This window comes from Heterocephalus glaber, unplaced genomic scaffold (assembly GCF_053883595.1).
Source record: "Heterocephalus glaber isolate CG9 unplaced genomic scaffold, H.glaber_assembly_v1.0 deba00000613, whole genome shotgun sequence".
Classification (NCBI taxonomy): domain Eukaryota; kingdom Metazoa; phylum Chordata; class Mammalia; order Rodentia; family Bathyergidae; genus Heterocephalus; species Heterocephalus glaber.
In genome coordinates, this window is record NW_028258152.1 from 3,250,848 (window position 1) to 3,267,645 (window position 16,798).

The following is a 16,798-nucleotide window of genomic DNA, read 5'->3' on the forward strand; positions in this document are numbered from 1 at the left end:
ATTCACAATATGTGCTCCTTTGTCCTGTGGGACCCCCATACCTGCCATGCTCTTCTCCATTTGCTTATACATCTACTGGTTTCCCTCCTTGGTGTTTTTGTTTTTGTTTTTTTGGTATCGGGGATCGAACTCCGGTCCTTGCACTTGCGCAGCAGGCGGCGAAACCACTGAGCTAAATCCCCGGCCCTTGCTGTTTCTTTTTAATGTTTATTAGAAGACAGATTTATTCTCCATGAATTTTTAAAATATCTTTTTAAACAGAACTACCTGTTTGGGGACTATCAGACTCAGTATCAACACTTTTAAAGGCCAGTTGTTACCCTTAAATGAAAATGTCCTCAAATGCATAATATGGTATCCTAAATCTTGCTTTTCTCTGGGCTCTCAGGTCCAGAAATTTACTGCACCTCTTGAGTAATTTCATGATTTTAATTTCCTTTAGCTACCAAATACATTCTTGGTATCCAGTGGAGAAGTTTTCCAGTGGGTTTGCAAAAAATAGAAATGACCTGGTGGGGGAAGGCTGCTAGCTTCATTTGTGTAATGGAGACATTTTTTAATATTTACGTAAACGTTTTCTATCTATTCATTGTTGAAGTTTCTTTTGCAATTCCCAGAGGAGAACAAATCCTAGTGTTGTTAGAATGAACTCAGCTGTTTTCACATTTCATTTACATTCTTGGTCAAAGTCTCCAGCTTTATGACAGTAACTCCTTAAGAACTGGTTTTTTTTGAAGGACTTGGTTCAGTGAGTTTTTAAAAATGTATCTGTTTTATTAAAGACTTTTAATGTATGAAATTGCATAGATGAAGCTTTGCTGTTTGGTATATATTTGTTGCTTTATTATATTATTTTCTCAACTACTGACTGAGCCTATTTTATTCTGGCTTAGACATCACAATATTTATTTAAAAGATAGAAATGTAATGCTATAAGAACTTCTAAAAGCTCAAAGGAAGAGCTTAGGTGATTTAAACCTTTGATTAAATGATACAAAGCTAAAAAAAAAATGACTGGGAGAGGCATTCACATTAAAAGACACTTTCTTTGTTTTGGTTTTTTTGAGACAGGGTCTCACTATAAAGTTCAGACTGGCCTTAAACTCTCTGTTTAACCCAGGCTGGCCTGGAACTCTTGACAATCCTCCTGCCTCAGCCTCCTCATGCTGGGATTAAAACTTACTTTTTAAAAGAGGCATAGGGACCAGGGATTTAGCTTAGTGGTTACGCCGCCTGCCTTGCAAGTGCAAGGACCTGAGTTCAATCCCTGGTACAAAAAAAAAAAGGGAGAAGCATGCTATTGTGCCTGTAGTCCTAGCTATTAGGGAGGCTGAGGGAGAAGAATCACTTGCATGCAGGAGTTGAAGATGAGCCTGGGCAACAGAGTGAGACCCTGTTTCTAAATAAATAAATAGGGTGCTGTGTTTTAAAGTTATTTGATGTTTAAAAAAAATCTTGTATCTTATAACAAGTTATTCATTTTTATTAATAACAAATACATTTACCTCTTTAAAAAAAAGTATCTGTTTCATAATGAAGTATGGATTTCAAACTGACTTAATTTCTTCCTAAATATTTACAATTACCAAATAACTAATATTTTGATCTGTTTCATGTATTAGTTTTACACTAAAAAAAGGCACACTCTCCTCCCTAATGCCAATTTTATTTTAATCTCATAAAGAATAACATTTCTGGGCCGGGGATTTAGCTCAGTGGTTTCGCCACCTGCAGTGCAAGCGCAAGGAACTGAGTTCGATCCCCAGGACCAAAAAAAAAAGAATCACATTTCTCACTTTTTTTCTTTCCCTGCTGCCTTCTACTAGACCCACTAATTTTATATGCTTTTATTAATAGTAAGGTTTTATTTTTTATTTATTTATTTATTTTTGGTACCGGAGATCGAACTCAGGACCTTGCGCTTGCGAGGCAGGCGCCGGAACCACTGAGCTAAATCCCCTGCAAGGTTTCATTTTTTAATAGGAGAATATTGTACTGGCTGAGAAAAATTTGGCCTCTTGTGAAAAAATCACATGTTGACATTGAGGCATCTTCCCAGGCACTCCCATGCACGCACACATGCACGACTTTGTCACATGGTTTGCTGCTAGCCCAGTTCCAAATATCAGATGATCGGGAATGTTTGAGTTTTGCTCCTGATATTTTGGTCACATCATCAGTAGACACCATACACTTCTGCTAGGCAGTTCACCCTTTCAGATTTCAATCCTGAATGATTCAAGGTGAATTAGGAATGATGTCAAAATAAAGGCCAAATGTATTGGGCTATACTAATTACACCCCTGTGAAATAATTAATCCTTCCACTTGTATTCTGATACACTCACTAGACTATGTACAGAGTCTGTTCCTTTTTTCCTACTTTCATTGCACCTTTCTTTACCTTCTTTTCCTGTATCCCGTATGTGCCCTAAAATTCAAATCATCTATTACTCAGAGTCCACCCAAAAAGAGTATACACACTTCAGGAAAAGAAAAATTGTATAAATATTTTAATACTAAATTTTTTGAGACATCATGAGATCAATACAAGTTACCTGTGGCCCCTACAATTACAAGAGGTGCTCAAAGTGTCGACCAACAGGTTCCAGACATTTGTTGGGGAGCTGCTGTTTGAGTAACCTTGGTCATTGAGATTGCTGCACATGCACTTTTAATTTCTTCTCTAAGGGCTGGCAGTGTAGTGGGTTTTCTGCGATATATGACATCCACTAGGGTCCCCCATACAAGAGTAACACCATCTGTTGAAAAAACATCATACTATTTTTCTTTTCCTGAAGTGTGTATACATTTTGGGGGACAGACTCTGTATATATTTACATATGTTCCTATGATTTTCATTGTCTCCAAAGGACTATAGTTAATCTCAAATTATTTTTATAATTTTAAATTTGTTTTATTTTTCTTTCTTATTTTTTCCCCATTCCTAGCCCTCCCTTCACGCCCTCCAAGCTTCCCTATTTACAAAGACTTTATTTCCATTTTTTCCATTTCTCATCATTTTTTCCTTTCCCTTCTTTCCTTTCCCCTCTGCCTCCCACTACACCTACCCCTTTGGACCTTTTCTTCCTATTTTGCATTATCGATTATTCATTCTAATAATTGGTACATTTTAGGTATACAATATAATGACATTCATCATTGGAAATTTGCACCTTTACATAGTCTCTCTTGGTTCTTATATTTCACCCTTGCCCAGCCCTCCCTTCAACCCCTCCATTCCTCTCTATTTACAAAGATTTTGTTTCTATTTTTCCATTTTCTCATATTAATCCCATTCCTTTCTATCCTTTCCCCTAGCCCTCCCACTTCCTTCCCCTTTGCCCCTTTTCTTCCTATTTCACATTACCTATTATACATTTTAATCCTTATTTACACTTTCAGATTCTGACACCAGAGAAACTATTCGGTATTTACACATGTGTGTCCTATTTATTTCACTTAAGAGTATTGCTTCAATGTGCATCCACTTAGCTATAAATGTCTCTAATTTCTCATTTTTTATGGATGAGTAGTACTCCATTTTATTAAAAAACCACATTTTCTTTATATACTCTCCAGTTGATGGGCATTTGGGCTGTTTCCAAGTTTTAGCTATTACAAACTGTGCTCCTATGAACATGGGTGCACATATATCACTGTGGTATGATTCTTTTAATTCTTTTGGGAAGATCCCCAGCAGTGGAATAGCGGGGTCAAATGGGACTTCCAGTCCTAGTTCTCTGAGCTATCTCCATACTGATTTCCACAGTGCTTGCACCAGTCTACACTCCCACCAGCAGTGGAGCAGGGTTCCTCTTTCCCCACAGCCCCGCCAGCATTTGTTATTGGTTGATTCATGATAGCAGCCATTCTTTCTGGAGTGAAGTGGAATCTCAGTGTTGTTTTCATTTGCATCTCTCAAATGACCAGTGATGTTGAACATTTTTTCATGTATTTATTTGCTATTTCTACTTCTTTGTGTGAGAAATGTCTGTTCATTTCAGATGCCCATTTTTGGATTGGGTCTTTAAATTTGGGAGGTCTGATCTTTTTAAGTTCTTTATAGATTCGAGATAATAGACCTTTGTCTGAGGAAGAGCAGGTGAAGATTTTTTCCCACATTGTGGGTTGTCTCTTCACACTGCTGGTGGTTTCTCTTGCTGTGCAGAAGCCTTTTAATAAGAAGAGGTCCCATTTGTTGATTGTGCTAGTTCACGGGCAAATGAGGTTTTGTTCATAAAATCTTTTCCTACACCAATGTCTTCAAGAGTTCTACCTAACCTCTGTTCCAACTGGTTCAGAGTTTCTATTTTAATATTTAGATCTTTAATCCATTTTGATTTTAGTTTAGTGCATGGTGAGAGATACAGGTCTAGTTTTAATCTTTGGCAAGTTGAAACACAATTTTTCCAGCACCATTTATTAAAGAGGCTATCTTTCCTCCAGTGAGGGTGTTTGGCTCCTTTGGCGAAGATGAGATGGCTGAGTGTGTCTGGCGTTGTTTCTGCATCTTCTAATCTGTTCCACTGGTCCTCAAGCCTGTTTCTTTGCCAGTACCATGGTGTTTTGATCACAGTAGCTTTGTAGTAGAGTTGCAGGTTGGGGATTGTGATACCCCCTGCCATGTCTCTGTTACCTAGAATTGCTTTTGCTCTTCTGGGTCTCTTCTTGTTCCAAATGAATTTTTGGATTGTTTTCTCGAGGTCTATGAAGTATGCTGGTGGGATCTCAATTGGAATTGCATTAAATCTATATAGCAGTTTTGGAAGTATGGCCATTTTCACTCTATTAATCCTTCCTACCCAGGAGCAGGGGATGTCTGTCCATTTTCTGATATCATCTTCAATCCCTCTTTTCAGAGTGCCATAGTTTTCAGAGAAGAGGTCTTTGATTTCTTTCGTTAGGTTGATTCCTAGGTATTTCAGTTTTTTGGATGCTATTGTGGAAGGAATTCTTTGCCCTATTTCTCTCTCAGTGAGTCTGTCATTCGTGTAGAGGAAAGCTACTGATTTTTGTGTGTTGACCTTGTAACCAGCTACTTGACTGAATTTGGTTATTAAGTCTAGAAGACTTTTGGTGGAGTTCTTGGGGTCTTCTATATAGAGTATCATGTCATCTGCAAGTAATGACAATTTGACTTCTTCATTACCTATCTTTATTCCTTTTATTTCTTTCTCTTGTCTAATTGCCGTGGCTAATGTTTCCAGAACTATATTGAACAAGAGTGGTGATAGTGGACATCCTTGTCTTGTTCCTGATTTTAGTGTGAAGGATTTCAGTTTTTGACCATTTAGTATGATATTGGCTGTTGGTTTTTCATAGATGGCTTCTATCAGTTTGAGGTAGAAACCATCTATTCCAATTTTTTGTAGCGTTTTTATCATAAATGCATGTTGGATTTTGTCAAATGCTTTTTCTGCATCTATGGAGATAACCATATGGTTTTTGTCCTTGGCTCTATTGCTATAGTGTATTACATTGACTGATTTGCGTATATTGAACCATCCCTGCATCCCTGGGATGAATCCCACTTGATCAGGGTGTATGATCTTCTTGATGATCTTCTGCATTCTGTTTGCCAGTATCTTATGAAGGATTTTTGCATCTATGTTCATTAGTGAGATTGGCCTATAGTTCTCTTTTTCAGTTGGGTCTTTCTCTGCTTTGGGGATCAAGGTGATGCTTGCTTCCAGGAATGAATTTGGGAGTATTGCTTCCCTTTCAATTTCACTGAAGAGTTTAAACAGTAGTGGCAGCAGTTCCTCTCTAAATGTCTTGTAGAATTCAGCAGTGAAGCCATCAGGGCCCGGGCTTTTCTTAGTTGCTAAATTTTTAATTACATTTTCAATTTCATTGGTTGATATTGGGTTGTTCAGAATTTTTAGGTCTTCTTTGTTCAACTTTGGTAATTCATATGTATCTAGGAATCTGTCCATTTCTTCTGTGTTGTCCATCTTATTGGCATATAGATTCTGGAAGTAGGTATTGATGATCCTCTGGATTTCTGCTGGGTCTGTTGTAAGTTCACCCTTTTCATTCCTAATTGCATGGATTTGGGCCTTTTCTTTCCTTTTTCTGATAAGGTTGGCTAAGGGTTTGTCAATGTTGTTGATTCTTTCGAAGAACCAACTCTTGGCTTCATTGATTTTTTTGTATCATTCTCTTAGTCTCCATTGCATTGATTTCTCCTCTGATCTTTATAATTTCTTCCCTTGTATGAGCTCTGGGGTTGTCCTGCTCTTCTTTTTCTAGAAGCTTGAGGTTGGGCATCAGGTTGTTTAATTGGGCTCATTCTGTTTTCCTAATATGCGTATTCACTGCTATGAATTTCCCTCGTAAGACTGCTTTCATTGTGTCCCATAGATTCTGATATGTTGTATTGTCATTGTCATTTAATTGAAGGAACTGTCTGATTTCTTCTTTAATTTCCTCTGTGACCCACTGGTTATTCAGAAGTGTGTTGTTCAATTTCCACGTGTTTATGAAATTTTTTGAGTTTCTTTTGCTATGGATCTCCAATTTCATCACACTGTGGTCTGATAATATACAGGGGATAACTTAAATTCCTTTGCACTTACTTAAACATGTTCTCTGTGTGAGTATGTGGTCTATTTTGGAGAATGACCCATGTGCAGCTGAGAAGAATGTGTATTCTGATTTTGTGGAGTGGAAGACTGTAAACATCTGTTCATTTGTTCAAGAGTTCGATTGAGTTCTTGTATTTCATTACTTATTTTTTGTCTAGTTGATCTATTTGTGACAGTGGGGTGTTGAGGTCCCCCACTACAATTGTATTAGTGCATATATGACTTTTCATGTCCATTAGTATTTGTTTTATATAGTTGGGTGCACTAGTATTTGGTGCATAGATATTTATGATTGTCATCTCTTCCTCTTGGAGTGTTCCCTTTACAAGGATGTAGTGTCCTTCTTCATCTCTCTTAATCAGTGTTGGTTTGAAATCTACTTGATCTGCAAAGAGGATAGCTACTCCTGCTTTTTTTGGGGTTCCTGTCACATGGAGTATTGTTTTCCACCCTTTAACTTTCAGTCTATGAGTTTCCTTTTGAATTAAGTGTGTTTCTTGTATGCAGCATATTGTTGGATTTTGCTTCTTGACCCATTCTGCCAGTCTGTTTCTTTTGATTGGTGACTTGAGACCGTTAATGTTGATGGTTATAACTGAAACGTATTGACTTGTCATTGCCATGACTTTTTCTTTTTCTTGGGTTCTCCCCCTTTACATTTAATTTCTTGTCATGCCAGACGGGTTCATTCTGCTTTGCTTCTTGGGGTTGTGATCTTCAATGTCTGTTCCTAGGATATTGTGTAAAATTCTTTGGAGTGCTGGTTTGGTATTCACGAAGTTCCTAAGGTGCTCTTTGTCATGAAAGTATCTTATTTCTCTATCCATTTTGAAAGATAGTTTTGCAGGGTACATCAATCTGGGTTGGAGGCTGTTTTCTTTTAGGGCTTGGAATATATCACTCCAAGCTCTTCTTGCCTTGATGGTTTGTGTTGAGAAGTCTGGTGTGATTCTGATGGGCTTTCTTTTGTATGTGATTTGTTTCTTTTCTCTGACTGCTTGGAGAACTTTGTTCTTCTGTTGTGTTTCTGGAATCTTAACAATTATATGCCTGTGTGTAGATTTTTTTTGATCAAGGCTATTTGGAGTCCTATATGCCTCACTTATCTGTATGTCAAGTTCTTTTCCCCTGCTTGGGAAGTTTTCTGCCATTACTTCTGCGAAGAGTTTTTTTATGTCATCTGCACTCTCTCCTGTTTCTTCATTGACTCCAATCAGTGTTATGTTATTCTTCGTTGCATTGTCTAGCAGCTGCTAGATTGATTTCTCATGGTCCCTTATAATTTTGAAGCAATTTTTCTTTTCCTAGTCACTAATTGCAATCTTATCTTCTATATCTGAAATTCTGTCCTCACATTGGCTCATTCTGCTTTGTAGACTTTCAGTAGAGTTTTTCATGTCCTGGAAATCTATTTGCATCTGTTGTATGGATTCCATTTGTTTCCTGTGTTGGGATTCCATCATGTTCCTCAGCTCCTCTCTAAATTTATTAATCATGTCTTGCACTAGGGGCACAATCTCTGCTGTTATCTGAGAAATTATTTCTGATTTCCTTTTTTCCAGATCCCCTTTTGTTGCCAGTTCAGTGGGTCCAGGTGGTTGAGTATCAGAGTGTTCCATCTCATTTCCCTTTGGGGTTGCTGTAGGTGATCTGGAAGTCTGGTTTTGAGACTTATTTACGTGTTTTCTCATTTTGACTGGCAGGGTTGGGGAGTGCTGCTGCCTTCCTCGCAGCTCACCTCCTCTGAGCTGGGAGAGGTGGGCCAGGGGATGGGAGCAGCCGGCCCGGAAGCCCCTTCCTCTGGACCATGAGCAGTGGGGCAGCGGCTCAGAAGCCCCTACCTCTGGGCAGAAATTCTTTAAATGCTGAGAACTTGATTAGCTCCAGTGCAGTGGTCTGTTGGTCTGGTGTCCTCTGCGTCCTTGTAGTGTGGAACCAGGTGGCTGTACAGAGAAGAGGCCAAAGGAGTGTGGGGGGGCCGGGTATCCAGTGGATTGCTGCCGGGGCGTGGGCTGATTTGGTGTTTTCTGCATGACTGGCGACCTTGGGACTGGGTCCACAGACCTGCCTGTCTGCAGTGGGCTGATTCGGTGTTTTCTGCCTGACTGGCGACCACGGGAGCGCGTCTGCAGACCTGCCTGTCTGTAGCGAGCTGATTCGGTCTCCATCTACTCTTCTGAAGTTGGTTATTAAGTCTAGAAGACTTTTGGTGGAGTTCTTGCGATCTTTTATAGAGAGTATCATGTCATCTGCAAATAATAGTTTTAACTTCATTTCCTATGTTTATTCCTTTTATCCCTTTCTCTTTTCTAATTGCCGTGGCTAATGTTTCCAAAACTATATTGAACAGGAGTGGTGATAGTGGACATCCTTGTCTTGTTTCTGATTTTAGTGTGAAGGATTTCAGTTTTTGACCATTTAGTATGTTATTGGCTCTTAGTTTTTCATAGATGGCTTTTATCAGGTTGATCCAGGTCACTTGTGAAGGTTGAATATGCCTTATAGGAAATAAATACTTGGCACCAGAAGTGTTTCAAGTTTTAGAGCTTTTCGGATTTTGGAATATCTGCATGGACTTTACCTGTGGGATGTTCTATCCAAAATCTTAAGATGCTCCAATATCTGAACCCTTTGGAGTGTCAGGTCAGTACTCAGTTTTGGATTTTGGATTTTCAGATTAGAGATGCTTAGTCTGCCTTTGTTTTTAAGGATTGCAGTAACTAAAGTACCCCAAACCAAGTAGCTTCAAACAACAGAAATTTATTGCCCCACAGTTCTGGAAGCTGGAAGTCCAGAATCAAGTTGTCAGTGAGGCCATGTTCCCTCTAAAACCTGTGGAGAAATCATTCCTACAGAGACATCATTATACCTTTGTCATGACATGGAGCTCTCCCTGTGTGTGTCATCATGTGGACCTCTTGTCTTTCTAAAGCAGGGGTCCCAAAACTCTGGGCCATGGACCAGTACCGTCAGTGGCCTGTTAGGAGCTGAGCGAGTGGAGCACCATCTGTATTTACAGCCATTCCCCATTGCTGGAATTACTCCTGAGTTCCACCTTGTCAGATCAGCCCCAGGCACTCAGAGGCAGGGCTTTTGAAAGGTGATTGGATTAGGGGGACTTTATCATGGGCTGGCTGTTAACAGGCAGGGCCCGTTGGGAAGAGGCTCGGCACTCCCTGGCTCTCCTTCTATGCTTCCTGACAACCATGATGTGAGCAGCTTCTCCTCCACCATGCCCCTCTGCCATGCTGTCTCACCTTGGCACCAACTGACCATGAATTGAAATGTGAGCCAAAATCAACCTCCTGCAAGTTGTGAGTGTCTTCTATTGTGTCTCAGAAATGAGAAAGTGACTAAGACAAGTGGCATTAGATTCTCATAGCGTAAACCCTACTGTGAACTGCTCACGTGAGGGATCTAGATTGTATTTCCATATGAGAATCTAACACCCGATGATCTGAGGTAGAGCTGAGCCCATGATGCCAGGGAATGTAATTATTATGTATTACAAATATATACTAATAAAAAAAGAAACTAGCCCCCTGTCCACCCCAGTCCATGGAAAAATTGTCTTCCATGAAACTAGACCTTGGAGACCACTGTTCTAAAGAAGCAGTCATGTTGAGTTGGGCCCATCCTACCCTACTATGACCTTATCGTAACTAATTATATTTGTAATTATCCTACTTCCAAAAAGTCATATTCAGAGCTAGTAAGGGTGAAGACGTCACCATACCTTTTTGGAGGAGGACATAACACTTCCCAGGTTCCCCCCCAACCAGTACCCTACCTTCTGCCACAAAAGTAGCAACTAGTATTTTAGTTAATATCATTCTTCCAAGTTAGTGTACCTAAGCAAGGAAATTGTTTATTTATAATTTTTTATTTCATGAAGAAACAAAATTTCGTAACAAAATAATGACAGTAACTAGTTAGTACACTGTGTATCATTATCTTCAAAGTAGTTACTTGGAGTATAGAACATAGAAAAGGTTCTCTCTTACAAAGAAGAAACAAACAGGTAATAATAGTACAAAGCATTCTTTTCAGTGAACTAAAAGAAACTAGTAGTATAAATGAAACAAATTAGCATATGTATAAAAATATTTTTGAAACAACAGAATAGATAATTTGGAGAATTATTTAAACTTCTCCCTGCTTTTATTAGTCTTATATTTTGGCTATTTTTATAAAAATATATATATATATTTTTTTAGTTTCTCACATAAGGAAAACCATTTGATATTTAATCTCAGCCTGACTTCACTTAACATGTTCTCAAGTTGCATCTATTTACCTATAAATGTGTCCAGTTTATGTATCTTTATGGCATAGTTGTACTCCATTGTATGTAAATACCACATTTTCCTCATCCATTCTTCTGATGATAGACATATATGCTGTTTCCGAGATCTAGCTATTATAAATTGTGCTGCTGTAAACATGGGTACGCATATATCCTTGTAATATCTGAACAAGGAAAGTATGATGTACTCAATAACAGCTATTCTGTGCTGCTTAGGTACACACACAAAAAGTTGGCTTTTCACACCCTGCTTCTGAGTGCTGATGGTGATTCTTTTTAATAACTGCATCTGAATCAATGGGCACAATGTTGACTTACAGATTCTCACTATTTCTGCCCCGAGAAGTTTCTCCTGTAGGCCTCAGCAAACCTACTTCCTTTTTTTTACCTATTACTTCTTCCATATTACCTTATGTAGTTAATTCTTTTTTTTCAAGTAGTTGTTCTATAGAAAGACTTTCACAAACTTTTAAAAATCAGTATTGATGAAGAATTTTCTATTTACATTACAGTCCTTGCTTCGTGCTATCTGAGGCCTCCTGGAGCTTTTTTCCTGGTCTGACAGAATTGTATTACCATAGTCCATTTTGTGCTGCTTGTAAAGAATACCATAGACCAATTTATAATGAACAGGAATTTATTGACTTACAGTTCTGGAGGTTGGGAAGGCCAAGATCAAGGGGCTGGCACCTGCCAAGGGCTTTCATGTTGGCAGTGGCAGACAGGGCAAGAGAAAGAAAGCCTCCCCTCTTTTATAATGAACTCCCTCCCACAAGAGCAGCAGTAGCGATCCATTTGGAGGGCAGAGCCCTCCTGGCCTAGTTAGGAGTCTCCTTAGGCCACATCTCCCAGTACTGTTTCATTAGGGTTGAAGTTTCCAACTCATGCTTTTGGGGAACACATTCAAACCGTAGCAAGAAGATTCTTAAAGTGAACTTACTCTTAACATGAACTGTTATGTTATTTTATGCAAACCATACCAAGTATATTCTTTTTTTTTTTTTTTTTTTGGTACTGGGGATTGAACTCGGGACCTTGTGCTTTCGAAGCAGACAGTGGAACCGCTGAGCTAAATCCCTGGCCCAAGAATCCCTTCTTAAGATGAACTGATATGTTATTGTATCTTCCTAAAGTCGTAATTCATCTGTAAAAAGCATTACCACAAGCATAAATTTTTAAACAGTATAAATTTTAAAATAAATATAAATTTTTAAAGAACATTCTGAAAAGAGAAGAACTTTGTAATCAAGAAGTTCTTTTTTCTTTTTTTTTTCCCCTAAATCATATCATTAAATTTTCAGGATTATATTTTTTTCTAAGTGATTCCAAAAACACTTACCTGGCTTGTTTGAATAAGGACAAAAGTCCCCTTCATAAACTAGTACCAATAAGCCGTTGTAGCTAGAGGGCCTGGACTAAAAGGTAAACAGTCCCAGAATGTGGTTCCTGATTCTTCCAAGATCACACTGAGGCAAAGCCAGAATCAACCAGCTCTTGAGCAGAACTCAAAGTAAGCAGAAGATTGTTTTATTGAGTGGTGGTGTTTAAAATTCTAATTTTAAAGAATACTATTGGTGCTTAAAGTCACATTGACTATATAGATGATGTATTTAAATGTGATATGAGAAGACAGGAGTTTCAGTGTCAAACAGAAAAGAGCTATGAGTAAGCTCTTTTGTGTACTGTGTAATACTATCTGACTACAAGGTGTATCCAGATTTTCACTGGAAGACACAATACATAGGCTTCTATGAAAGTGATTTTAAGCCAGATTTTATTTACACTTTAGATATACTTCAACATCCTCCTCACTTTCCATAAAACATCTTAAATAAAAAAGGCAATTTAAATTTTTTTCTTATTTTATAAAGAGGATAGGCCTATAATGTATTCAGCTTGCTGCTTAACACCATATTGAGTCTCAGAAATGACCCAGCATTATGAATAACTCTTCTTCAAAAGGATTGATGAATGTATAATGTGTTTTCTTTCTTTTTCTAGCCAAGGACCCTTGTCATCTATTAGAGCTGTAATCAAGAGATGTAAGTTTGTTTTTTCCTGCTCTGTATTTTTGTTTGTAGTACTTTTAAATGATGATTTAGACTCCCAGCAAGTGATTGTATTTGATGAATTTACAAAGAATCCAACAAGAGTAGCTTCTTGTAAGAAGTGATAAAGTATTTCAAACAGCTAGTTTTTTTTAGCTTTTATTTATTGAGAAGCAAACTCCTCAGAACAATACCTTTCTCTTACAGATTGAAGCCGTTTAAACACAAAATTGGCCCTGTAGTTAGTATCTATGATATGGTACAATTTTATGTAACCATCTTCTAAAGTTAGACACATCTGATGGGTTTAAAAATATTAAACCCTGTCCTTTTTTGGTTCATTTTCTTTCCTTAATTTTCTTCACAATATATATATTTTTTTGGTACCGGAGATCGAACTCGTGTCCTTGCGCTTGCGCAGCAGGCGGCAAAACCACTGAGCTAAATCCCCAACCCTCTTCACAATATTTTTTTAAGCTGTGTGAATGCCTATGAAGACAGGCTCATATGTCCACATATAAGAGAAATGCTGTGAGAATTCCTTCCAAAAATGACACATTTATACTTTTTGTCTTTACTTCCTGATTAAAGCTTTAACATTTGCTCTCGGTACAGGATTCAGGTGTACTTTTATGTTACTCTTCTCAAATAAAAGGCTCTGGAAAGAGCCCTTTTCCAAATAGAATAAAAATTACCTGTTATAGAAAAAAAAAAGAGATGAGATTTTAGATGATCTCATTATTTAAGCTGAGGTAACCACACTGAGAATGTAACCTATTTTTAGAAACATAATTTTTAATATTCAGTATTAATTTAAGATATTTATAGGTCATGAAAAACAAGCATTTGAGCCATTCCAGCAAAAATTTTAAGGTAGCAATACAGAAAAACATGCCATGTTTCTTCACTCCATTTCTGTGTTGGTAAATTATAAAGATATGAGGTTGCTACAGTGTATGATAAAGGGAATTCAAATGTTAACATGAAAAATCCATGTTAGCATTACATGTCTTGATATGCTTAGGGTGGGGTGGAAAGGAGGATCAGGGAGAATAAGGCATTTACAATGAGCTGTAATTCATGTCTTGCTGCCAGGTGGCTCAGAAACAGTGGTGGTTAGTATACACCGAGTAGCATGGGACAGTTGCATGGGATGGTACAAACTACCTGATGAGACAGTCATGCATGTACCACCAGTGATTCAAGCCAGTGGGAATGTATTAAATAGGAAATTAAGGTCTGGAATTTAAGCAAGAGATATAATTTGAAGCAGTCCAGGTTATAGGCAAATTTCTGGAAGTAGCTGAACATTAAGGGAGAAAGTGTACAGGATAGAGATGATGACCAGAGACATAATCTTATAATATCTGAGGTCAGTCTATTCTCTTTAGTAACCATAATGCAAAAGATACACAACCCAGTAACCCAGTCCTGCTGTGGAGGAGGGCCTCCTTTCATGGAGTCCTGCCTGGAAGCTCCTGGCTTCTTACCTTAATGGAGTTAGGATTTCAGGACTTGGTTAAGAGTGGCAATCTGTATGTGACCCTCCATAGATCCTCTAGGATGAATCCTGCTTAACCTTGAGGCCTCTGCATTATACAAGGCTTAAGGAAAAGACAGCTAAGGAGAAGTAAAAACTAAAAAAGGAAGGTGAGGGTAACATAAAAACCAAGAGGCACTGCTAGAAGTCGAAAGGAACAAAAGATTTTGAAAGGAATACAACAAGGAAAGCAAAAGGCGGCTGCAAACAGGTCCTTGAGTGTGACACTTAGCGGTCAGTGGAGAACTGTGAGGAAGCAGTGTCAATAGAAGACTGAAGTGGAAGCCAGGCCTCACTTGGAATAGTAAGGGGAATGCTGGAGATGGGACAGTGGTGGTGGGCTACTTTTATGAAATTGAGAGTAACAGGAGGAGGAGGGCTTATAGTTTGAGAAGGCAGGAAGGTCAGGTGAAGAGGAGATTTAAACCTGTTAATAGACTGTGAAGGAGGAGGAGCTTGAAGACTTTTGAGGCATTGGGAAAGCAGTCAGTAGAGAGCAGCCTGAGACTTGAGAGAAGAAATTGGTAAAGCAGCCCTAGCAGAGGGAAAAAGGAAATGGTAAAACAAAGAGAAAAAACTGTTGCTTTGATGTATCTGGCGGTTTTCCTTTCTAACTAACCCATTTATCTTTTAATTCTTATATGTCAGTCATTTTGTAGACACTAAAGATATATTTATTTATATTTATTCCTAATGTTAGGCAGGAAGCCCAAATAGATCATTCATAATGCTATATAAACATAGAATGAGGAATATTTGTGCCAACCTCTTTTCTTTTTACTTTTTGCCTATTCTTTAAAAAATAGTTGTGGACTGGGGTATGTGGCACAGGGATAAAGCTCTCACCCAGTATGTGCAAAGCCCTAGTTTCAATTCCCAGCACTGCCAAAAAAAAAAAAAAAAACGAAAAAAGAGAAAGAAAAAGTTGTAATTGAAAAAAAATCTATTCCAGACTCAGTCATCTAAGACTGGCAAGAAGAGAGATTTTATCACATTTTTAAGGCAATGCTATAGTTCAAATTCTTTCTTAATGATTCTACTTCCAGGCAATGTGTAGAGTCAATTTTGCATTTGTTCTTGTGAGCCTTAAATATTTTTTCTAGTTTTTTTATGTGTCCTCATTGGATATATTTGGAATTTCATATTCTTCCCTTTGTTAACTTTTTAAGAGAAAAGCATTCCCTGAAATTTAGATTTATCTAATATTGATTACCTGCTATAAGACAGGAAGTATAAATAACACTCCTCATGTGTCTTTGTTACTTTCTCCTTGCTGGGAAAAATAACCAACATCCACAAGTTAAAGGAGGAAATGGTTTATTTCAGCTCACACTTTATAGATGTTTCCATCCATAGTTGGCTGGCTCCAAGGCAGGGTGGCATGGCACAAGAGAAACAGTCCATGGCATGGCAAGCAGGAAGCAGCTGAAACTTCCTTCTTCTTTCCCTTTTTATTCCATCCAGGCTATAAGCCTATTGTTTGATGCCATCCACACCCAGAACTGTGCTAAACCAATCAGTAGACTAATGATCCAGTTACTCCCAAAAGCCCCACCTATGAGTGCATGAGGCTTTCGATGGGACATCTTGATATAAGCGGTAACAGCATGGTAGATGTTAACCCCTTCTTACAGATGAAGAAAAAGTGAGTCCAGAGAGATAAAATTGCTTCACAAGTTAGATCTGGGATGTGAATCTAAACTTCTGGACTTGAAAGCCATTGAACTTTCCATCCGGAGATGTTCTTGTTATCATGTCAAGTGCATCTGGTTCTGGTCCCGTCCAAATGAATGCAGTCAGTTTTGTTATTATTGTTGTTGTTTTGTGTGTCATTCACTGATAAAGTGATTCTATAGCAAGTACATTTATTATAATCCTCTGTGTTATTTCTCCTAATCATTTCATCTGTAATTTTGAATTATTTAGAACAGCTCCATAGGAGCTAAGCTATTTCAAGAAATAAACTAATAAACTGCTCCAAGCCTTGCCCCTATGGGCAGAGTGGCCTTGGGATAATTTACTTCACCTCTTATATCTCAGTCTCCTCTGTTTTTGAGTAGGATGATTCCTGGGGTTTTTCCAGGTTTAGGAGCCTACTGAAACTTGGCAGGATTCCTTACTGGTTGTGCTATTACAAGTCTACATCTCCACTCTAGTCTGACATGTTTTATACTTAGAACTTAACCATTTAAACTAGGAAAGCTTCAAAGTAACTCTGTAGAATGATAGGATAACTTTAACTGAAAACTCTGCCTTTATTCTCCAACATTAACCCAAAATACACAGGGGACTAGCAGCTTGAGGTTAAATGAGAC

At 38.2% G+C, this 16,798-nt stretch overlaps 1 protein-coding gene across 5 annotated transcripts in view; it reads left to right on the forward strand.

Moving 5' to 3' along the window:
- Positions 1 to 16,798, forward strand: part of Sh3d19 (SH3 domain containing 19) — a 183,456-nt gene that overhangs the window by 108,021 nt on the left and 58,637 nt on the right. For all 5 annotated transcript variants that reach the window (XM_087205713.1, XM_087205714.1, XM_087205716.1 and 2 more), the window contains exon 3: positions 12,897 to 12,937. The gene's annotated coding sequence lies outside the window, so the exon portion shown is untranslated. The remainder of the gene's footprint in view (positions 1 to 12,896; positions 12,938 to 16,798) is intronic.